This window comes from Protopterus annectens, chromosome 4.part0 (genome assembly GCF_019279795.1).
Source record: "Protopterus annectens isolate FY-2018-M chromosome 4.part0, PAN1.0, whole genome shotgun sequence".
In the NCBI taxonomy this organism is placed as follows: domain Eukaryota; kingdom Metazoa; phylum Chordata; order Ceratodontiformes; family Protopteridae; genus Protopterus; species Protopterus annectens.
This window is the reverse complement of record NC_056733.1, coordinates 327,512,101-327,538,855: the sequence shown is the minus strand read 5'-3', so window position 1 is coordinate 327,538,855 and position 26,755 is coordinate 327,512,101.

Here is a 26,755-nt window from a genome sequence, read left to right as displayed (position 1 = left end):
CCTCCAGCATGTTCTGTTGATTGTGGAAAAGGAGTTGAGGTCTCTGGGGCATGTGGTGCGGATGGAATGGGTTCTTTAGATGTAGCATTCCTGACAGAACTGTGTCAGAAATGGCTTTGTAAGTCAAGCAGAGGTCATCTCTAAGTAGCCAATATGAGAAAGTTTAAGGCCTAGGATCCTCTTTGTGATGTACTTTTGCAGCCAAACCAGTTGTTGCAGGTGTCCAGTGAGGAACATGTTAAAAAGGCCATTGTACTCACTGATTGACCTAATGAGGGGAGAGTAGTGAGAGACAATAACCTCTTATTTCCTTGATGCAACACCCTTAGTAATGAGATGTGCCACATAGACGGACTTTCTGAAAACAGTGGCACTGGGGTGGCGAACAGAGAGCTTACTGTGAACCTGTGTTCCCAGTTTTCTTATAACAACTTCAGTGTTCAGGTGACCACCATTGATGCGGTGATTCATGTGAACCAAGTTGTTCCCAAAGGGAATGGTGGCACATTTTCTGGCATTGGGCTTAAGTCCAGGGTTCTGACACCAGATGTAGATCTCAGTGAGGCCTTAATGCAGGATGTCAACATCACATGGGAAGGTAATAATAGCACCCACCTTGCAGTTGTCTACGAACATTGTCAGCCAGAGTCCCTTTGTGTTGGGCTGGACTTCAGAGGAGTAGATAGCGAACACGAGAAGACCTAGGTCCAAACCCTGTGGAACTCCACTCATGGCTCGTTAGCAGTCTGACATGGATTCTACTGCTTTTACACTGTGGGCTCTATCTGTGAGCCATTTTTCCAGCTGCCTAGTGATATAGGGGTTGATGCCTAGCTGAGTGTGTTTGTCTATGATTCCTGAGTGGGGAATGGTATCCAAGGATTAGAAGGCCTGCCTATCTTGCTATATATTTTATACTGTTACAAAGTTATTGCACATGGCACAGAGCTTATAAGGCTGCAGAGTGACTACAGCTACCTTTATAGTGGATGACAACAGCGGGCCTTGTAAAGTGGACATTGTGACATGTACTAGGTGTACCACAACAAAAAATTGCAAAACACCCCCCATGGATATGGTTCTCACCCAAACACACACACACAAACCCTCATGATACTGTTCATACACGCACACACACTTAGGATACTGTTCACACACACACACACACACACAAACACACACACAGACACCCTCAGGATACTGTTCTCACACACACATACACACACACACACACACACACACACACACACACACACACACACACACACACACACACACACACAGCCCAGCATACTGTTCTCACACACACAGACACACACACACACACACACACACACACACACACACACACACACACACACACACACACACACACACACACACACACACACATACAGACACACACACAATACTGTTCTTACACACACACATTTGCTAGGACTGAGAATAGAACCTCTACCTATCTAGTCATTGCTACTACAGTGTTATGTGTTTATTGTGTGCACCACAAAGCTTACAGGGTGAAGAGTGTCCCAGGGTAATTCTAAGGTGAACAACATCACCAGGCCTTGTAAAGCAAATGGGTGATTTACTGAGTGAGAATGGATGCAAAATACTTAAACCTACAGTTAAACACACTTATAAACACAAATACACTCATACACACATTTGTCAGGGCTGAAATCTGCAGCCCTTCTTATCTTGTTAGTCAGCCCATACTGTCACATAGTTCCTGCACACATCATGGGGCTTATTGGGCTGAAGTGTGTCGATACCTCTACGGTTGATGAAGACAGTGAGCCTTGTAAAGTGGAGCTTGGGAAGTGTACTGGGAGTACCATGGCCTAAAAATCTAAAACCCACCCCCCATGGATATAGCTCTCACTCAAACACATACACAGGATACAGTTCTCATACACACACACACACACACACACACACACACACACACACACACACACACACACACACACACACACACACACACACACACACACACACATACACACTAATTTGCCAGGACTGAGATTAGAACCCCTACCTATCTAGTTATTGCTAATACAGTGTGATGTATTTATTGCATGCATCAAGGAGCTTAGAGTGTGAAGAGTGTCCCATGGTTCTTCTAAGGTGAACAACATTACAACCTCTTGTAAAGTAAGGCAATGTGCAGTGTACTGGGAGAGTGAGGCTTCAAAATGCTGTATCCTACAAATATACACACTTACAAACACACACACACACACACACATATGCTAAGATTCAGATTAGAACCCCTATCTATATAGTCATTGGTACTATAGTGTTATGCAGTTACCGTATGCACCACAGAGCTTATAGGGTAAAGAGTGTCCCAAGGTACCTATAAGGTGAATAATCATCAGCCTTTGTAAAGTATGGCAATTGGAGGTGTACTGGGTGAGAACAGTCTCAAGCTACTTTCACCTACATGTCTACACACTCATGAACAGTTTTATACACACTAACACACGCACACACATTTGCCAGTACTGAGATCCATAGGTTCATAGGTCTGTACTAGGCGAATGGCCGTGGAGCCTTTACAAGCCTAGCCCATAGGATTACCCTGGCATTGTGCCACCTGACATTAGCCCCCAATGTGTCTAATGAATATAACCACTGCAATGATCCCTGGAGTGGGATTTCTATTCTCCATCCACTCATCCAGATTTCTCTTGAAGAGGGCCATTGAGGTGCTCTGTTTGACATGTATGTGAAGTCTATTCCATAGCATGGGCAGTCTCTGGATTATGAGCCTGTCCCTCCAGCATGTTCTGTTGATTGTGGAAAAGGGGTTGAGGTCTCTGGGGCATGTGATGCGGATGGAATGGGTTCTTTAGATGTAGCATTCTTGACAGAACTGTGTCAGCCATGGCTTTGCAAGTCAAGCAGAGGCCGTCTCTAAGTAGCCAATATGAGACAAAGAATAGTTGGAGTTATTGCATTCTGTCCATATAGGACAAATGTTTAAGGCCTAGTATCCTCCTTGTGAGGTACTTTTGCAGCCAAACCAGTTGTTGCAGGTGTCCAGTGAGGTACATGTTAAAAGGGCCATTGTACTCATTGATTGGCCTAATAAGGAGAGAGTAGAGAGAGACAATGACCTCTTATTTCCTTGATGCAACATCCTTAGTAATGAGATGTGTCACATAGATGGACTTTCTGAAACCAATGGCACTGTGGTGGTGAACAGAGAGCTTACTGTGAACCTGTGTTCCCAGTTCTCTTATAACAACTTCAGTGTTCAGGTGACTACCAGTGATGCGGTGATTCATGTGAACCAAGCTCTTCCCAAAGAGAATGGTGGCACATTTTATGGCATTGGGCTTAAGTCCAGGGTTCTGACATCAGATGTAGGTCTTACTGAGGCCTCTCTGCAGGATGTCAACATCACATGGGGAGGTAATAATACCACACACCTTGCAGTTGTCTACGAACATTGCCAGCCAGAGTCCCTTTATGTTGGGCTGGACTTCAGAGATGTAGATAGTGAACACTAGAGGACCTAGGTCAACCCTGTGGAACACGACACATTGCTGGTTAGCAGTCTGACATGGATTCTACTGCTTTCACACTGTGGGTTCTATCTGTGATCCATTTTTTCAAGCTGCCTAGCGTTATAGGGGTTGATGCCTAGCTGAGTGTGTTTGTCTATGATTCCTGAGAGGGGAATGGTATCCAAGGATTAGAAGGCCTCCCTATCTTGTTATTTATTCTGTACTGTTACATAGTTATTGCACATGGCACAGAGCTTATAGGGCTGCAGAGTGACTACAGCTACCTTTATAGTGGATGACAACAGTGGGCCTTGTAAAGGGGACATTGTGACATGTACTAGGTGTACCACAACAAAAAATTGCAAAACACCCCCCCATGGATATGGTTCTCACCCATTCACAACACACACCCTCAGGATACTGTTCACACACGCACACACACACACACTCAGGATACTTTTCACACACACACAAACACACAAACACACACACACAGACACCCTTAAGATACTGTTCACACACACACACACACACACACACACACACACACACACACACACACACACACACACACACACACACACACACACACACACACACACACACACACACACACACACACACACACAGGATCGCAGTTACCAATGAGGGGTTTGGAACCTCTACCCATCTAGTTAGTGGTACTACAGTGCTATGTGGTTATCACAGGTGGCACAAACGTAATAGTGTGATGACTGTTCCAATGTACCTGTAAAATGATTGACATCATGTGCTTTTGTGTGGTATGCCAATGGGGGGTATATTAGGTGTGGTAGGACCCATTGCATTGCACCTATAAGTCTACATGCTCACAAAAACTGCTATACACACCAATGCGCGCACACACACACACACACACACACACACACACACACACACACACACACACACACACACACACACACACAAACATACACAATTGGCAGTGCTGACATTAATAGCCCTGCCTATCATGTTATTCATTCCATACTGTTACATAGCTGTTGCATGCAACACTAGGCTTATAGTGCTGAAAAGTGTATATAAATACCTCTACAGTAGATGTAAACAGTGACCTTTGTAAAGTTGACCTTGGGATATGTACTGGGAGTACCATGGTCTAAAACTTTAAACAACAGCCACCCAATGGATACAGTTATCAGTCAAACACACAGACACACACAGGATACTACTCTCACACACACACACACACACACACACACACACACACACACACACACACACACACACACACACACACACACACACTACTGTTTTTACACACACACATTTGCTAGGACTGACAATAGAACCTCTACCTATCTAGTCATTGCTACTACAGTGTTATGCTTTTATTGCGTGTGCCACAAAGCTTACAGGGTGAAGAGTGTCCCACGGTAATTCTAAGGTGAACAACATCACCAGGCCTTGTAAATTCAATGGGTGATTTATTGAGTGAGAATGGATCCAAAATATTTGAACCTAGAGTTATACACACTTATAAACACAAATACACTCATACACACATTTGTTAGGGCTGAAATCTGCAGCCCTGCTTATCTTGTTAGTCAGTCCATACTGTCAGATAGTTCCTGCACACATCACTGGGCTTATTGGGCTGAAGAGTGTCAGCAGATACCTCTACGGTTGATGAAGACAGCGAGCCTTGTAAAGTGGACCTTGGGAAGTGTACTGGGAGTACCATGGCCTAAAAATGTAAAACCCACCCCCCATGGATATAGCTCTCACTCAAACACATGCACAGGATACAGTTCTCACACACACACACACACACACACACACACACACACACACACACACACACACACACATGTGCACACACGCACACACGCACACACACACACACACACACACACACACACACACACACACACACACACACACACACACACACACACACACACACACACACACACACACACTCTCTCTCTCTCATTTGCCAGGACTGAGATTAGAACCCCTACCTATCTAGTTATTGCTAATACAGTGTGATGCATTTATTGCACGCATCAAGGAACTTAGAGTGTGAAGAGTGTCCCATGGTTCTTCTAAGGTGAACAACATTACAAGCCCTTGTAAAGTAAGGCAATGGGCAGTGTACTGGGAGAGTGAGGATTCAAAATGCTGTATCACACAAATATACACATTTACAAACACACACACACACATATGCTAAGATTCAGATTAGAACCCCTATCTATATAGTCATTGGTACTATAGTGTTATGCAGTTACCGCATGCACCACAGAGCTTATAGGGTAAAGAGTGTCCCAAAGTACCTATAAGGTGAATAACATCACCAGCCTTTGTAAAGTATGGCAATGGGAGGTGTACTGGGTAAGAAGGGTCTCAAACTACTTTCACCTACATGTATACACACTCACAAACACTTTTATACACACTAACGCACACACACACATTTGCCAGTACTGAGATCCATAGGTTCATAGGTCTGTACTAGGCGAATGGCTGTGGAGCCTTTACAAGCCTAGCCAATAGGATTACCCTGGCATTGTGCCACCTGACATTAGTCCCCAATGTGTCTAATGAATATAACCACTGCAATAATCCCTGGAGTGGGATTTCTATTCTCCATCCACTCATCCAGATTTCTCTTGAAGAGGGCCATTGAGGTGCTCTGTTTGACATGTATGTGAAGTCTATTCCATAGCATGGCCAGTCTCTGGATTATGAACCTGTCCCTCCAGCATGTTATGTTGATTGTGGAAAAGGGATTGAGGTCTCTGGGGCATGTGGTACGGATGAATTGGGTTCTTTAGATGTAGCATTCCTGACAGAACTGTGTCAGAAATGGCTTTGTAAGTCAAGCAGAGGCCATCTCTAAGTAGCCAATATGAGACAAAGATGAGTTGGAGTTATTGTATTCTGCCCATATAGGGCAAATGTTTAAGGCCTAGGATCCTCTTTGTGAGGTACTTTTGCAGCCAAACCAGTTGCTGCAGGTGTCCAGTGAGGTACATGTTAAAAGGGCCATTGCACTCATTAATTGGCTTAATAAGGGAAGAGTAGAGAGAGACAATGACCTCTTATTTCCTTGATACAACATCCTTAGTAATGCGATGTGTCACATAGATGGACTTTCTGAACACAATGGCACTGTTGTGGTGAACAGAGAGCTTACTGTGAACATGTGTTCCCAGTTCTCTTATAACAACTTCAGTGTTCAGGTGACTACCATTGATGCGGTGATTCATGTGAACCAAGCTCTTCCCAAAAAGAATGGTGGCACATTTTCTGGCATTGGGCTTAAGTCCAGGGTTCTGACACCAGATGTAAGTCTCAGTGAGGCCTTTCTGCAGGATGTCAAAATCACATGGGGAGGTAATAATAGCACCCACCTTGCAGTTGTCTACAAACATTGTCAGCCAGAGTCCCTTTGCGTTGGGCTGGACTTCAGAGGTGTAGATAGCGAACACTAGAGGATCTAGGTCCAAACCCTGTGGAACTCGACTCGTTGCTGGTTAGCAGTCTGACATGGATTCTACTGCTTTCACACTATGGTTTCTATCTGTGAGCCATTTTTCAAGCTGCCTAGTGTTATAGGGGTTGATGCCTAGCTGAGTGGGTTTGTCTATGATTCCTGAGTGGGGAATGGTATCCAAGGATTAGAAGGCCTGCCTATCTTGTTAATTATTCTGTACTGTTACATAGTTATTGCACATGGCACAGAGCTTATAGTGCTGCAGAGTGACTACAGCAACCTCTGCAATGGATGACAACAGTGGGCCTTGTAAAGTGGACATTGTGACATGTACTAGGTGTACCACAACAAAAAATTGCAAAACACCCCCCACCCAAAAACACACACACGCACACACACCCTCAGTATACTGTTCACACATGCACACACCCTCAGGATACTGTTAACACACACACACACACACACACACACACACACACACACACACACACACACACACACACTTGCTCGGATTGAGATTAGAACCTCTATCTCTCTAATGCTTGCTAATACAGTGTTATGCATTTATTGCATGCACCACAGAGCTTTTAGGGTGCAGGGTGTTCCAAGGTACTTCTAAGGTGAAAAACATCACCAGCCCTTGTAAAGTATGGCAATAGGTGATATACAGCATGAGAGAGGCCAAACATACTTTAATCTACACATACACACACTTAGACACACAAACATACTCACTTGGCAAGATTGAGATTAGAATCCCTGCCTATTTATTTGTACTATAGTGTTACACAATTATCACACACACCACAGTGTTTGCAGGACTGCGGGCTGCCCAAACATACTTCTAAGGTGACTGACATCAGCAGGACTGCTAAAGTAGGGCAATGGGAAGTGTACTGGGTGTGACTGGGCTCAAAATCCAAACACACACACACACTTCTATATTTGACAGCTCCGAGATTAGAACACGTATTTAACCAGTTATTTGTACTATAGTGCTATGCAATTATCAGATGAGCCGCACAGCTTATAGAGCTATGGGCTGCCCAGAGGTACTACTAAGGTGACTTACATCAGCAGGACTGCTATAGTAGGGCAATGGGTATGACTGGGCTCAAAATCTTTAACCTACAGACACACACAAACTCAAACACACTTTTACATTTGCCAGGACTGAGATTAGAACCCCTACCTAAATAGTTATTTGTACTATAGTGTTATGCAGTTATCACATGCACCACAGAGCTTTTAGGGCAGAGGTCAGTCTAACGGTACTTCTACAGTGAATGACATCAGCAGATCTTGTGAAGTAGGACATTGGGAGGTGTACTGGGTGAGAATGTACTAAAACACGTATCTCTACACACACAGCACCCCCTAACACACATGCACACACACACACACACACACACACACACACACACACACACACACACACACACACACACACACACACACACACACACACACACACACACACACTACCACAGTTGCATACATCCCCCCACACACACATGCACACACTACCCCACTCACACAACAACAGTTACCTATGCCAGGACTGTGATTAGAACCCCTACTCATCTAGTTATTTGTATGATAGTGTTACGCAGTTATCACATGCACTACAGAACTTACAGGAGTGAAGGCCATCCAAAGGTACTTCTAAAGTAAATGACATTAGCAGATCTTGTAAAGCAGGGAAATGTGAAGTGTACTGGGTGGGTAAGCCATCATAATACTTAGAACTACACACACACACACACACACACACACACACACACACACACACACACACACACACACACACACACACACACACACACACACACACACACACACACACACACACACACACACACACACACACACACAAAGGTCGGTGATGTGATATTCCAACCCTCAACTCAGTACCATCAGACAATGAATCTCATCTTCATGCTGGCACGTGCCAGTGATTACAACTGGTATGCAACTGTCTGCAGCTGGACATCACTCTATACCATTCATGGTATCCCTGTGTATGACTCACTCTTTGTGTGTGTCTTCCTGTGTGTCTCACTCGATCATTGTCTGTCCCACTCTTCCCCATGTTTGTGTGTATGCTTGACATATTGTAATATGTTGTCCATATATATCCATGTGTATCACACGCAACAGATGCAGATATACCACATATGTGCCACCTACAGCTGGCTGTGTGTGATCCTGTCTGATGGATGTGTGTGGAGACAGGTTTACATAGCTGTGTGTATGCAAAGATATTTGCACAATATATATATATATAAATATATATATATATATATATATATATATATATATATATATATATATATATATATATATATATATATGTCCAATGTGGTTTCAGACATGGGCTTCACTTCTCTAAGTGTAGCAGCATGCTCAGTATGACCTTCTATATTAAGTATGGGAATCCAAATCCATTCCAGGGATAGTTGCACTCCAGTCTGGGGCATTGTTTGCTACAGCCATACCTTGCAAACTGTTTGTGCAAGATATCTGCCAATATGGGGAAACAAGGGGCCAAACATAGGAGTGGTACTGTAACTATCACTCTTTTCAATGTATGAGTTGCTTGAGTTACAGGGTTTGTTTTAGCAGACATTTTCTGACATATGCAATGTTTGACACTGTACTGTGTTGTGTCATTACCTACTGACAGATATAATCGGATCACCACATTTATTTACTAGAAAAATACAGAATGATGATACACAGACCTATATTATGAGTGGAAGGCTAGACATTCTTGCACAATCCTGCCACTTGGGAGGTGTGGCTACAGCCGATTGACTGATGAAGTTGTGTAAAAGGTCCAGCATCTTGGTGATATACTGGCTGGGGATCTCCTGGTTGTGCAGTATTCTTCTTACCTGAAAGGTCATATACTGGTGTGGCCATACCTATCAACTGTACAGATTCTCACAGATTATACAGATTCATGCTACCTATATCTGTTTGGTTTTCCCTTAACATTGGGTTTTCTAGCACATTTGTTACAAATCACTCAGGGGTACAGTCATGAAATAATCAGAGAACATTAGAGTTTTAGACTTCACACCCTTCATGACATCCATGCTACTACACACCCCCTCTGCTATTCTATCAACTTTATAACATTATGAAAGCAATATTTCAAATGTCTCCCTATAGTTGGGCCGTTATCCCACCATTATGTATGGCTTTTTCCAGATTTCTTCCTCTATGAGTTTGAGAGATATGCTACTAGCATTTACTGGCATGGCCTTACATTTGCATTTTGTTGACTGTGTTATGTTGGTAGTATGGACCCCATGATATTCCCTACAAAGGCACTATGGGTGAGGCATGGGCCTTTGCCAGAGGACTATATTCCATGTGAGACTGATGCAGGCCATCTGTAGCAAGGCAGTGTGTTCTGTTACTCATATGTTCCCAGGCTGCCAGGCAGTGGACCCCCCTACTGGGTTGACAATGGTAAGTGATAGAAAGCACTGCTGTGCTACTAGGCACCATACATCACTGCATATATGGACAAAGCCATGAGTAATTGGGCAACAAAGGCCTACATATAGGGACCATAGTCACTATTGGCCTTACAAATCTACAAGTGTGATGCAATAACAGATTTTTCATTAACATGCATTTTTCTATAGGGTATGAAACCTGAGATGCTGCAATTCATCATTATTTTCTGACTTTAGATTTTCATGGTTTGAAATTGATTTGCCAGACAACCACTATTTCAGAATAAAGACACCACAAAGATGATGAAAACCTCTGTATATTCTGCAAACGGTCTGTACAGTTGGGAGGTAGGGAAGGCACTGTGTAGCTTACTCCTACCTGTGCACTGCCCATATGTGTGGCCCCCTATAAATGACTTGTCCAGCTTTCTGGCTGTAATGGATATTGATATCTAGACAGTGAGTACAACTCCCGCCATAGGTGTAGCTGAAATGCAAGATAGTTGGCACTGCATTTCGTGGAACATGTCCCTGTCTACCACAGTGCTGTACCTAGGCCACGAGGACACAACAGCCATGAGAAGTTGCTGGTCACATCCTGACAGTATTCACCACACATATGCATAGTTCATTGACCCCTGCATATTGTGCACATGCAACAAGTTATCATGTTGATTGGGACAGCCCAGAAAATGTGTGCTCTGCTGCTATTACTCTACAAATGTACATGTTACTGCATTTCTATGGGGATGTGAGTGTGGGGAGCACACTTGTCAACAGTACACATTTGCACAGACTGTGCTGATATTTGGCTTTACATTTTGGTTCCAGTTAGCATAGTATTGTGCCCTCTCTTGGAAAATAGAGGCATATCACTAGAGACCACAAGTTAGATTTTAAAGACATACAATTTAGTTTCAGACTTCTTACCCTTCAGAGCCTTACTGCAAATGCAAGGCCTGCTGTGATATTACTGTGTACGTCTGTAGGAGGGTATTTCATCATTGTCGCCATTTGCGGGCCTTTGCCAGACATTCCTTTATGGTTTTCTATGGTTGATTTGCTGGGTGAGTCTGTGGGGTGAATATGGAATCCCCACATTGACATCCATGCATTTGACCTATGACCCCCCTTAGTTGGCCCCCCACATACACTGCAGTGGGATTTGTCACCTTGAATAATACTGCATAGGGTGGGGAAGCCAGTATTGTGCAGACATTTACTGGTGCCCCACATAGCTGTGAGTTGTCAGCTGCTATCCCAGTAGGCCACCCCATTCTGTTGCATGCATGCAGCAATACCATAGATATGCTACCAGAACATACTAATCCATTCATTTATTGTTAAGAAGACTGACTTACCTTGTGTATGCGGCAGTTGTGAGGATGTTGCTTGGGGGTTGCCTATGTTGGATGCACACAGTACACTGCCTACACATGGTAAGTTACACGTAGTGTGATGTGTGTGTCATCCATTTTTACTGTGTGTGCATGAGTCAGATAGTGGTGTCAGTCCCTGGGTGCCTACCTACAGTGTCAGTTTGTGTGCTATGCATTGCCTCTTTGCCAAGGCCAGGCCATACTGGGCATGCCTACATCTGCCTACAGGAGCTGGATCAGGGGATTCCTCCTCCGAGTCCCCCTGTGCCTATGGGGACCTTGGCAATGGTGAGGGGCTGTGTGGCCTTTCCCCATGCTGTTCCTCCTGCAGCTCTTTCCACAGGATCATATTTTGTAGCATGGCATGTACTATGAACATGTGTGCCCATGTGACCGGATAGTACTGCAAGGCACCACCAGATATGTCAAGGCAGCAGAACCATGACATGAGCATCCCAAACACATGCTCTATAATGATCCTGGTCTGTGCGTGTGCCTCATTATGGCATTCTTGAGTGACTGTGTGTGTGCATTTCTAATGGGTGTCATCATCCATGGCTCCAGTGCATAGCCAGCATCCCCCACCAGATAGCCATACAGGATTTCCCCACTGGCAAATGCCTGGTACAGCTGTGACAAATGCCAGCTATGGGAGCCGTGATAGCTTCCAGGGCTGCCAGCGCACATATTCATGATAATGCTCTGGGCATTGCACATGACCTGGCAGTTGATGGAGAGGAAGCCCTTGCGGTTTATGTAGACCCTACCCTGTTCACCGGGTGGTGCTTTGATGTGGATGTGCATGCAGTCTGTCACACCCAGTATCTCCGGGTATTCTGCTACATGGCGGAAGAGATGCATATTGCTGGTCCTCTCCTCATGGGTGTTGAGGAAGTAAATGTGCTCACCGGCATGTGGTAGCATGGCATCCAGGAAATAGTGGAATACCCTGGATGCAGATGCCTGTGAGACCCCCATCATGTCCCCAGTAAGTCTTTGGAAAGTACCTGTAGCTAGTATTCTTAAGGCTCACATACCTTGGTAAACACTGGGATGGGTTCCCTTCTGTTGCCTCTGGGTCTGAGTTGAGGTCGACACAGTTCAGTGATTTGCTGAAGTATGTCTCTGTCCAACCCTTAGTGCTATACTATCTCCAGATCATGTAGACCCTGGTAGGTTACCCTGGGTCTGAACACTCTTCTCCTCCTCCTCAGTCTGGGGCAGTCATCAGCATTATCCTCCTCACCACCCTCAGCCTCTAGCAGATACTGATGGATCAAAGCAATGGCAGCCCATAACATTTTTTGGTTAAAATTTCCCCACATGTGTACACCAATGGTGCAAGGTTTGTGGGAAAACCAGACTGAAAGGTGTTTGCACAGTTTATACTGTTGTGCTGTAGATGCTGCTTGTATGATTGGCTGGCTATGATACATTCCACCTGCTTTCTATTTTATTATTACTTGATTGTTTTATTCTGCTATTTCCATTTTTTTCCTTTTTTCCCTTCCCATTTCCACCCCTTTTAAGCCCCCAGGCATGCTGCGCAAACCCGGTGCCCAAATGTAAACAGTCCTGCCATTTCTGTTTTTTTTTTTTTTTTTCGACCCAATGCTTGCCTACGGGGAAACCTGTTTAGTTAAGGTAAACAATGAGAAATGGCCCTCCCCTGGACACGAACATGCTTTTCATTTCATGGAATAAGTCAATACAGCCTCAGACACACACCCTTGTTTAGCTGTGCTAAGCTAAGTTCAAATGTGAGCTGTGGAGCTCCAATGTGCTTACTCCAAGCATGACACACCCCCTTTTCATGTCAGCTGATTCTCCTTCTTACACCATTGCCTTATAGCTCCTACACGGTTAGGTGCAGTTTGGCATTTGTCTTCTTTTTATGATTCAGTAAATTTCCCTCATTAGCATACCCCACTGCCATTAGCAACCACTGTTCCATGTTGTTATTTTGATTCTGCATGCCATAGACTATAATGGAAAAATGCAGATTTCACTTAAAATTGCCTTTTCACATCTTCTTCTTTATTTTCATCACAATCCTGTTTGAGCGCCACTGCCCTATGCTTAAACGGCTGAAATCAGCCAAAAAAAAAACTTTTATTTTTATAATTTTGCAACACTTTTCCATGCCAATGGCCATATATTTGGCCATTTGCATGCCTAAGGATTAGAATACATGCTTTAGTTTGAGTTGTCATGCCTCCATTTTGATTTGTGCAGAAATGTATTTGGCTAGTAGCCGAATGCATTTCTGCAAGCTACATTATTCTGCCACGGATGCCTGCCTGCTTACTGGATTGCTAATTGACCTCATTTGCATGGTTATCACCAACAAATTAGGTCATTAACATAATCCAGTCATGTCTGTGGCAGAACAGTGTTGGCAGGCTCGTGCATGTCCCCAGGTTTGTTTACTGGATTGCTCAGCGGCCATATTCCATGCAGGAGTGACTACACTATTTTATTTATTTTTTTTTTATTTTACATTTGTTAACCGGGCTAGTCTAGCTGGATACATGTCCATTTTCAGTAGAGGCCCGGGGAGAAAAGCTCCAGGAAAAGATATAAAATAGACATATCAAAGTCATAATACATCCAAATTAAAAATACAAAGATGATAATGGCACAAATTAGAAGATACAAATGTTAAAAAAAACAAAACATATATATATATATTTTTTTTTTCTCTCACTGTCTTCTCAAATACAATAGACAGTGAGGATATGCAGTATATACATACATTTGATTAGCAATGTTGTGGTATTTTGTATCAGTAGGGTAGTATTAGAAGTTTCAGAGAAGTAATAAGTTAAGAAGGAAGGAAGTTAGTCAGGGTTAGTACAGGTGCATTGCCAGTGTGTTTTAAGAAATAGCTTTAGTTTCTTTTTAAAGAGTGAAAGAGAAGTTTGAGTTGTAAGTTCAGTTGGTAGTAAATTCCATAGCTTGCCTACAGAGTTAGAGTATAGGGAGTCACCTGATGAGTTATTGGTTCTAGAAGTGTTGATCAGGAGTTTGTTTGAGGAGCGTAAGTTCTTGAGGTTTTTGTAAGGTGTAATGATGGTAGAGAGTATTGGAGTGTTGTGGGGTTGGTGCAGGGACTTATGGACAATGGTAAGCTGGAGAAATTGAATATGGTTAAGAAATTCTAGCCAGTCCAGTTGTTTTAGGTTTAAACAGTGATGAGTTCTGAAGGGAGAGCCTGTTGCAAATCTAGCAATGTTATTATAGGATGTTGCTAGTTTGTTAAGGTTATTTTTTGAAAGGTTAGTATATATAGGGGAAGCATAGAGTAGAGTTGAGATTAAGTGGGTTCTGGCTATAGTGGTCCTAGCTACTATTCCTGCATGGAAAGAAAGCTGTATTGAATCCCAGGGATTGTATACTCAAAGGCATATGATAACTAGATACTACAAAAATACAAATATCAACAGAAAGCAGCAAGGCAGAATAACGAACTAATAAGCAAATCAATTCTGCCTTTACACAGCATAAATTGCAAAATTAAATCACTAGCCAGTATGAGTAAAACAAACTCATTATATTTTATTAAATAAGGAATAATTAAGCACTTTCATCCATAGTAATAATTGGACGTCATCAGAACTGAAGAATTTAAACAAAATGTATGTAATATATAAAAATATCAAGTTGCATATGATTAAAAACATCCTTTCAGGAGAAAAAAAAGACTCGGTTAAAAAGCCACCTTATTAAAATGTATAAACAGGGTTGCTTAGCAACTACAAGCACAAGAGAAAAACCTTTTAATAAATTAATTAATTATATTATAAAAGTACTCACCAAAAGAGAAATATAAATAAACATAAATAAATAATGGATGAAAAATGAAAAAATAACAAAATAGTTAGTTGCATTATTTTCAAACACATAAAATGCATCATAACTAACACTAAAACCCCCCACATATTCTATAACATTATATAAAATTGTTTTTATAAAACTGTTTTTTATAAAATTACAACTTAGCTCCCTTTAATTTAAGGACACTTCTAATAGAAATATTGGCATGTAAACCTGGTGTCTGACCTGCATTTAATTTTAATTGCCATTGCAGCTCCATATATTTAATTAAAGTCTCCCATGGTCCACCCTGTGGATTGGAGACCACTTGTTCCAGAACAGCAAATGAAAAGCAAGTGTGATCTGTGTATGCCAAAGAATGTGTGTATAAGGCATTGGACTCACTAACCTTCCTAATGTCATAGCAGTGTTTGTAAATTGATTACATATATTTCCAACCCTGGAAATGTCATGCAATGGGCAGAACCTGCTGTCTTGTCCTCAACTAGGAGGATCCTGTTGTCATTTCATAGTTTCCTGAAAATGTCTATACCTTCCCTGATGTTCTCTTCACCTTTACCTATGATCACAAAATCATCTAAGTAATGCAGGGTCGCTTGGCTAGTGCCCCTTTGCTGACAGCACCATTGTAAAGCTATGAGGATTGATATAAAATTGAAACAGGAGAACAGCCCAGTTGTTCCCTAAAACAAAATACCATTCATGGCCAGTCCTGTTCTTGAATGGGTAGCAATCAAAGTGCAGCCTTGATCACAGGATCATAGGATATTACTAGGCTATCAACCCCAAGGTCATTTTAAGCCTAGATGTTTTATCCTAACGTAATACCATAGAAATGCTAGTCAATACCCAAGATTGCATTTAGTGATGACTGCCCATGTCCAGGAGGGTTGTGGGCCCTATCCCTGGTAAGAATTTATGGTGCCCCATCCACTCATCCAGGTTCCTTTTGAACAGTGCCATAGAGGTGCTCTGTTTTACATGAACTAGTAGCCTGTTCCAAAGACAAAGCAGTCACTGGGAGATAAAGCTATGCCACCAGCATGTCCTATTTAAGTTGCATGCCATATTTAGGTCCCTGAACTGGGTAGCTCTAGTCCCATTTCACTTACAAATATGCAGCAAGTTCATTAGGTTTGGGTCTTGGACTGCTCTGTAGGCCAGGCATAAGTCTCCCCTAAGACATCTATACAATACGGAGTATAGTGACAGGCACTTTACTCAATCTGCGTAAGGCACATGCTGTAGCTCCTTGATCTTCTTTGTTAAAAACCTCTGAGGTCTCTTTAATTGCTACAGATGCTTAGTATGGTACATGCCAAACAGGGCATAATACGCAATTATGGGCTGGATAACTTCTGAGTATAGCGAGGTTACAACTTCTTTTGCTCTTGAGGGAATGCGTTTACTAATCAAATATGCTACATAGAAAGCTTTCCTTACTATGGTAAACATATTGGTGGTCAAAGTTAAGGTTACAGTCAACTTGTGATCCCAGGTCCCTAACCTCTTCATGGGTCCTACTACTACTAATTATTAATTAATAATAACTAATATGTATTGTTCTTAGTTCAATAATGTGAGGGGGCATTGTTTGTGCTGAAGGGAATGATGATGTATTTCTTTGCATTCACTTTAGCAAGTTAACCTAGCCATGGGTCATTAAACAATCTAAGGAGATCTGCAGCCTCATCTAGCATTGTGTATTTTACACTTGTGTCCCTTTTGGCAATAATATTATTGATAAAAAGAGCCCTCTGGGTAATAAAGGTGATGAATTAGTCAACATTTTCCTACTTTTTTGGGGGGGGATTAAACCTACCAGTGATGTCATGCATGGAGAGTGGTCAAAAATGGACCCAGTATTCTGCCTGCCTGAACTTTTTCATTGATGATGCTTGCTAGAATGATGTCCTTGCCAATGGTGGGCTTCAGGGTTTTGACTAATTTATTATTAAAAGGTGCATTGGATTTCAAAGCAAACCCTAGGGCAAACCATTGGAGCAACATGTGGGCTGAATTTTGATCTGGGTAAGATTTCAGTTATTTTGTTAATCCTTCCACTTTAATGGGGAAAAGAGATACCTCATCACTGCTTGTCCTGTTGAAAAGTGAAGACTCTTAGACCTCAAACATAGCACTTCTCCCAAATGGGCAAGAATCCTTCTGGTTATATTGCCTGCATCAACAAGTGAAATGGAAAGGTCAAATCTAGCCAGAGCAGTATCATCTATTAACTATAATACTGAATATTTCAATTTGTTTGTGCATGACAATACAATATTACTAAAATTTTGTATCATACTGACTTGTTTGCCATGTTGAAAGTTCATTAATGTAGCTATTAACTAGATATGCCTACAGATATTGCCAAAATGTCTATAGAAGAAATGAATCACTGAAACACCTAGTGCAAGACATCAATTTGAAAAAAAGGAAAGCAGAGCCTTGGTCACTCAATTATTTTTATCTGTCCATTTATGCAGTGCTCAGAGTGATTATCTAAGTAATGATACATGGGAAAATATTCTTTACAGAATTATAGATGGAATAATGTCTTCTGAGTATAAGATGAAAAACTTAAGTTCCATGTGACCAGACATGGGACTGGGTAACAGACCCAATGGCTTCCTGGTTACACTCAAGGAAAACAATAAATCCATCATATAAAACTAGTATGTGGGCACATCCCTGAATTATAATGACAACATGTAGTGGTAGTAGTTCTCAAAAGTTGGATAGGTCAAATCAGGTTCATACAACTTTAGACCTACTGAACTGAAGAATATTCTATGTACAGTGATAGAGTGAGTCATAATAGAAGTCAACAAACCAGTAACCCAAACAATGACGTGAAACAAAACTGATAGCAGCCAAGAATCACCAAACTTGCTATAAGCACTCAAACAAATGAATAAAATCAAAGTGTGCAAAAACACAACTTTATTTAGCGCTTTTGTCTGAATATAATAAAGACTTCTTCAGAATACTAAAACCAATGACCACATAAATCTTAAATACTCTAATTCAATCAGTCATGTGATAAAATAATCCAATAAAAGCCCAACTGATACATTTTAAAAACACAAGGTGAATTCTCTTAGACATAAAACAAGAAATGATTTGTCTTAAAACTTCTGCATATTAAATAACAGCAAAGAAAGCTAAAACCAACATTCCTTGTGCCTTACTTTACTAAAATAATGATAGTAACTACACTCTGTATGAGCGCAGTTTTAAAAAACTAGCTAATGAGATACCATTGTTTAACCCAGGTACACATAAGGCATTCAATCTAATCTGCCAACATAACTCTTTGAAATCTAACACGTCTTCCCAAGGTCCTCCTCTAGGGTCCTGTGGGACTTTTTCAATGACAACAAATTTAAAGCAATGTGAAGAATTATTCTCAATATGCCTATATAATACACTGTTTTTGTTTTTATTTTTGATGTCTCTAGCATGCTCGTACATCCGTTCTTTAACTTTTCTATTCGTCTTGTCAATATAAAAACCAGAACAAGACTCACACACTTTGATTTTATTCATTTTTTGAGTGCTTATGGCAAGTTTGGTGATTCGTGGCTGCTATCAGTTTTGTTTGAAGTCATCGTTTGGGTTACTGGTTTGTCGCGTTGTGAGTGTACGCTGACTTTAGACATGGACACCTCCTTGCACACTATTACTCTGGGGAATGACCCAGTGGAGAATATAGGACTGTTAACTCAACTGATACAAGAAATATCCAAAGAGAATCCTAGTGGAAGCAGAACTGAAAGTGTTCGGTTAAATCTGTCTGACTCACGCTTGAATACTACTAATTTACAAGGTAATAACAACTGTTCACTAGTGAGGCAAAATTTAACAGATTGGTTACAAAAAGATTTTTTATTTATGGGAGGAAGAAACAATAATCATGGTACTCATACATTTCAGCAATCCTTGAACATATTTGAAACAAAATTACTTAAATGTAGAAAGTTACAGCTAGAAAATGCCTATTTTCTAGAATGTATTAAAAATAAAGTGGTGCTGAAAGGTCTTAGGCATTGGAAGTTCCCCACAGGACTTGTACATATATCACCACTTTATCTTGAACTTATTACACTGTTTGCCACACAAGGCATGGAACTGCTTGATATTTTAATGAAGCATAATCACAACAGCATAGAAAGTCTGCAGAAAGAGTTGTCTGACTTAGAGAAAACTATATGCAATGATTTACTTTTTGAGCATAATGTGTCTAAGTATAAGAATGTGTTTGATAACACGGACAAAATTACTGGGGATATACAACATATTAAAGAAAAAAAGCTACTAAGGGATATTAATGCATATGCGTCCGGTTTGGCGTATCCCAAGCCAGCACAGACTTCAGCTAACCCAGGTCCTGACCGCAATAATACGAATGAGCAGGAAGTCACTTCTGATGTGTCACGTGATGAACAAGCCCCTTTGGGGCAGGGCATTCCAAGGAGATCCTCAAGAATATGGAATCAAGCACAGCAAGCAAACTACAGGCCACCACGCTATCGACAAGGGTGAGGGTATTGGAATCAGCAGCCCTTTTATAACAGACAACAGCAGTACTGGAATAACTGGTACAGAACTAACTAGTACATTTGACATTCACGATGATTTCCGAAGTCTGCAAGCTGAAACTTCTGATGCACTAGTTGTGTTGTCAGAAGAGCTTAATGATACACACAATTTCTAGTGTGAGCATGTTACGGAATTTACCAACTCCAAAGGTGCCTCTACTGTTTTTAATTTCACTACTTATTTGTTTGATGAAAAAATTGCGAATTTGTTATGTAAGGGCCTAAATTTTGTGCCGTCAAGATGCTCTGATTTAATAGAAGTAATTTTAGATTTAAAGGTGTTTGCTAGAAATTTAAATTTTCATTTAATGTTCAGCAACAATGTGACTAATGATGGCAACTATTTTTTTACATAAAAAAAGTATTTTCAGTCCTCCCTTGATACATTGTCTGACAGTATTTGAGAAACTGTGTGATTTTGATTTCCGAGTAATGTTAGATGGTAAAGAAAGTTTGACACAATTTATCTCAATGAAAAAGTCAGTTATTAAATGAATTGATTAAAAACACCTCAATTCGTATAATGAAGCCAGACAAAAGAGGCGGCGTGGTATCAATGTCTAAAGTTGATTATACCAATAGAATTAATATACTGTTACTAGAATATAGTACATATGAAGAAGTTTCTAAAAGATTTATGAATGTTTCATATCTAAGAATAGTTATGGCTTTACAAGATTTGTATGACCAAGAATTAATAGATGGTAGGCTGCTTGATTTTTTAGTAGTCAAATTTCCTAGGACACCATGTATCTTTGGCATTCCGAAGATACACAAAGATAAACTGGACCCTCCTACGAGGCCCATTGTCAGTGCTAATGGGTTGAAAACAGAATTTATAGGAAAATACTTGGATCATACACTTAAAGATGTGTTGAAAAAAGAAGAGCACATATGCATTGATTCTTGGCATTTTTTGAGAAAAATTAAATGAATCATATTATGATAAGAATGTTTATTTTTTTGACTGCTGATGTAGTTAATTTATATGGTTCCATTCCACATAATATTGATATTAAGTGGTTTGAAGAATTCTTGAATGGTAGTTCTTTGTTCACTAACAAACAGGTACTTATTCTTGTTACTTTGATGGACATCATGTTGAAAAACAATTTTTTTTTTGAAGGTCAGTACTTTCATAAAAAAAACGGTGTGGCAATGGGGGCGATATGTACCACCATTTATACAAATATTGTCATATTAATGTGGGAGTGCAAATATTTATTTAATTCTTCATTTTCTGATAAATGGATTCTTTATTTGCGTTATATAGATGATTTGTTTTTTTTTTTATGGACAGGTGATGAAATTGTAATTTACAATTCCATGGACTACATTAATAACACCACAGAATGTTTGCAATTTACTTATACATATTGTAGGGACAGCATTAATTATTTAGATGTTACTATTAGAAAGGAGAACATCTGCTTTGTAAGCAATTTATTTAGAAAGCCAACTTATAGTAATAGTTTACTGCATTATAACAGCAGTCATCCCTTGCATGTAAAAAATAATTTGGTGAAAGGGCAATTTATTAGATTAGCCCGTATGGTTACGAAAGACAAAGATTTTTTGGATCAATGCCATGTACTTTTGGATATGTTTTCTTCTCGAGACTACCCTTTAGAACTTTCGGATAATTTCTTTAATGAAATAAGCATTAAAAGGGAACAAGGTTTGATAGTACCAATTCTGAATTATGGTAACAATATTATTTTGGTAAATAGTAGCCATGAACAAAAAACATCAACAGGTAACAAAGACTGTTCTTTTGTTACTAGGTTTAGTGTAGACCATCAGTTTTTATCTTACATCTTAAATAAGAACTGGCATATTTTCCAGGGTTTCAATGGAATTATGGAAAAATTAGGGTCCAAACCTAGTATTGTTTTTAGAAAAGGGTATACATTTAAACAACTATTAGAAAAGAAAGGACAAAGTACCAAGAAAGAAAAGGCAATGGGAATGAAAAAATGTGGATTTTTCTCAATGTTCACTTATTAAATCAGTAAATAAGATCAAAATTAATAATAATTATATCAAAATAGGAGGAAAGTTTACTTGTGACACTGTGGGTATTGTTTATGCAGCTTTGTGTGAGTCTTGTTCTGGTTTTTATATTGGCAAAATGAAGAGAAAACTTAAAGAACGGATGTACGAGTATGCTAGCTAGAGACATCAAAAATAAAAACAAAAACAGTGCATTATATAGGCATAATAAGAATAATTCTTCACATTGCTTTAAATTTGTTGTCATTGAAAAAGTCCTACAGGACCCTAGAGGAGGACATTGGGAAGACTTGTTAGATTTCAAAGAGTTATGTTGGCAGATTAGATTGAATGCCTTATGTGTACCTGGGTTAAACGATGGTATCTCATTAGCTAGTTTTTTAAAACTGCACTTATACAGAGTGTAGTTACTATCATTATTTTAGTAAAGTAAGGCACAAGGAATGTTGGTTTTAGCTTTCTTTGCTGTTATTTAATATGCAGCAGTTTTAAGACAAATCATTTCTTGTTTTATGTCTTTAAGAGAATTCACCTTGTGTTTTTAAAATGTATCAGGTGGGCTTTTATTGGATTATTTTATCATATGACTGATTGAATTAGAGTATTTAAGATTTATGTGTTCATTGATTTTAGTATTCTGAAGAAGTCTTTGGTATATTCAGACGAAAGCGCTAAATAAAGTTGTGTTTTTGAACACTTTGATTTTATTCATTTTTTTGAGTGCTTATAGCAAGTTTGGTGATTCGTGGCTGCTATCATAATAGAAGTTATCCAAAGTGATATTGGGGATCTATTTATTTTTGATATAGAGCATTACTGGTTTGTTAAGAGCATGATTTGCCTTTTTGTTGTGGCATTCTCTGAATAGTTATCAGTAGTACTTGATGAAGGACCAAATGTACATGCTTAATATATTGACTTTGGTAAAGCATCTGCCACTTTTCTGCAGAAGGAGAAAATAAGTCAGGCGGAAAGGTTATGTTTCTCACCAGATGAATGCTATCAGGGGTTCCACCTAAGGTCTCTGTGTTGGGTGAATTCTTCTTGGAGTCTTCATGCCAATCCTAAAAGTGGAAAATGGGGTCTAGATAACCAGATATGCTAAAATACACAAAATTGGTAGCATGCTTATCAGTAATGAATGCCAATGTTCTACACTTTCCCTCAGGGGTGACATATACCCCAAACCTGGTCCTATCATCTCCAGCTCCACACCCAATAACCAGCATAAAACCTGCACCATTCCACAACTTACAGCCAATAGAAAGGCAACTGATCTCCTTCACCTAAGTCTAAATATCAGAAGTATAACCAATAAAACCCATGACTTTCATGCCAACATAGCCTTATACTCCCCTGATATACTCATCTTGACAGAAACCTGGGCAAACCTCAGATTATCAGTGAGGAAATACTTCCAGCAGGCTATGACATACTTTGTCTGGATAGGCTATGTAAGAAAGGGGTGGTGTAGCTCTTATGTTTAAACACCACCTAAACATTCAGATCCTTAACACATCAACCCTACATATTGGTAATGAAGAAATCATATATGCCAACCTCAAACTAAACCCAAACAAAACAATAAACATCATAGGATGCGACTTCCCGCCTGGTCATAACATCCCTCCACTAGAAACTCTCATTTGGGCTAACCATCACCTTCCCCAAGAAACCATAATTCTAGGCAATTTTAATATTGACTAGCTATCCTACAGCAACAGCCATCCAGCCCACTACCTAAACCTTCACGGTTTCTCCCAACTTAACTAGTCACCCACCCACATAAATAAAAACTCTAACAAACATTCTACTCTTGATTGGATACTAGTCAATAAAACCCCTCAATTATATTTAGCTGGCTGCCTATCTAACAGCATCAGTGACCACATCCCAACATTCCTACTGAAACACCACTAATACTGTGCTAAACCCATCATCTATCAGCGAATACATAACAAGGTAAAGTTTAACCACCCACATTTGTCTCATCCCTTAAAAATTGTAGCTGGACCCCTCTAAAGTACCTCAATCTAGATGACGCAGTTCAGTTCTTCAGTAGCACCTTCCTAAATATCGTAAATACTCATGCCCTCATAAGATACCAGAGTAAAAGCCCAGCACTCCCCACAGCTACAAAAATCCATCAGGACAATAATGAAAATCAGAGACAGTCTGGGATCACTGGCATGCAACTAAAACCCCTCTGCTAGACAAAAAATCCTTGAATTGTGCAATAGAGTCAAAAAACTAATAAAATAGGACAAAACCCAGTACTATCAGTCCTCCCGTATCTCCTCCCAGTACAATCCCAAACAATTCTGGTCCTCCATAAACTCTGTTCTGCACCCAGGTAAAGTTGGCACCCCTCCACCTAACACTCTCCCCTTCTCTGAAAGTATTGCCTCCTCATTCAACAAACACTTCACAGAAACCATTCTATCTCTAGCTAAACAACATAACCACCTCCCCTCCCTCCTCACATCAACTCCTAATAATCTGCCCACTGCCCTTTCATTTACTCTAGTTCCTACCCCAAACATAAAAAAAACTTCTATCAAAACTTAAACCAACTAAACTAGCTGCCGACAATCTCCCCTGTGAATACCTAAAAATAGCAGCCGACACCCTAGCCTATCCAGTCTCTATCCTGATTAACTGGTCCCTATGAGAATGCTATATCCCTACACTGTGGAAAGTATCCCACATCATTCCCTTCTACAAAGGTGGCCTCTACACGAAATTCTCCAACTACCATCCCATAGCTATCCTATCCCCACTTTCCAAGATACTTGAGACATGCATTCATTCTCAGTCCTAGACTACCTCCTGACTAACAACCTAATCCAGCACACAACATGGCTTCAGATCATTCCATAGCACTACTATTGCCTTACTCTCTTTCACTAACTCTATCCTTCAGCACATAAAAAAAATAGCTTATACTCCTCTGCAACTTTCCTTGATCTATCCAAGGCTTTTGACATGGTCTCACACAATCAATTTATCTCTGTTCTTACTAATCTATCCTTTTCCCAATCAGTTACTGACTGGTTTCATAGCTACCTAACCTGGCCACATACAATCCTTTGTTTGGCATAATGACATATCTCCACAACTCCCTGTCTCACTCGGTGTCCCCCAAGGAGACATCCTTGGACCCCTACCTTTCTCACTTTTCACAAATAATATATACACTGCTACCAAACAGGCCTCTCTCATACAGTACATTGAAAACTCCACCATCATCTGCTCAGCCCATTCCCTACCCGAAGATCACTCAGGAGGCCTTTAACTCTGTAGAAACCTGGCTTCCTAATGCTCGGTTAATACTCAACCCAAACAATATGAAACTCCTCATCTGCCAGCTCTCAAAATATAACCTAACCAATTCTCACTTTAATATTACAGCCAACGGCAACACCATCATCTGCCCAACAGAACGTACCAAACTACTAGGTGTTGAAATTGATAACTGTCTCAAATTTGACATTCACATTTCTCTGACCATAAAAAAGTTCTAAAGACATGCTTCTGGAGCATTTCTCCACGGGCCTCCGCTGAAAGCAGGATCTGTGGAACCTAGTCGGACTTTCCCGGTCAACAAATGTTAAATAAATAAATAAATAAATAAATAAGTTCTCAAAAACTAGGGGCTTTGTACAGAAATAAGCAATTCCTCACCAAAACAGCCAGAATCTCATTTAATTCCCACCTCATCTCCACCCTACTCTACACATCTCTAATATTTACCAAACTAAGACAAACCAACCTAAATAAACTCGAGTCTTGTTACAATAAAATCTCCAAGTTTGCCACTGGGGCTACCTATCGCAGTCACCAGTGTATATCACTTATGAACTGACTGGCTCGAACTCCCTCAATTCCTTCACCTAAATCAACTCTCCCTTCTTCACATGTTAGTGAACAAGCCCCTTAAAGTCCTATCCCTCCAAAATCTATTTGAGCCATACTCTACCACCAGACCACTATGTTCCAGCAGCAAAAATCAGCTTAAAGTAGCCAAAGCCAAGAACTCAGCTGGAGAAGCACTTTTCTCCTGCATAATATCCAAATTATGGAACACTCTCCCACCCTCAATAACCTCTATACAATCAAGGAACCACTTCAAAGCTGTGCTAAAAACACACTTAAAAAATCACTGGGTGTGTCCTTGCTCCAATCAGGACTAGAGACCCGCTTTCCCTACCGACCCCCCCAATCACTTAGACACCCGGCATGTTTCATTACTATCTTTCATCTACCGGCACTGGTAGTACTGTGTATTTCTTAACTTCCTTAAGAGCTGACCTCATCACAATCACCTAAGGCATCCACCCACCATCGATTTCCACTTATACTACCTTCTCTGTATACGGTCTCACTCCTTAATCTTCCCTTACTATTTCCTCCTAGTCCCTGCACCTGCTTCCTTTATCTCACCAAACATGGCTTT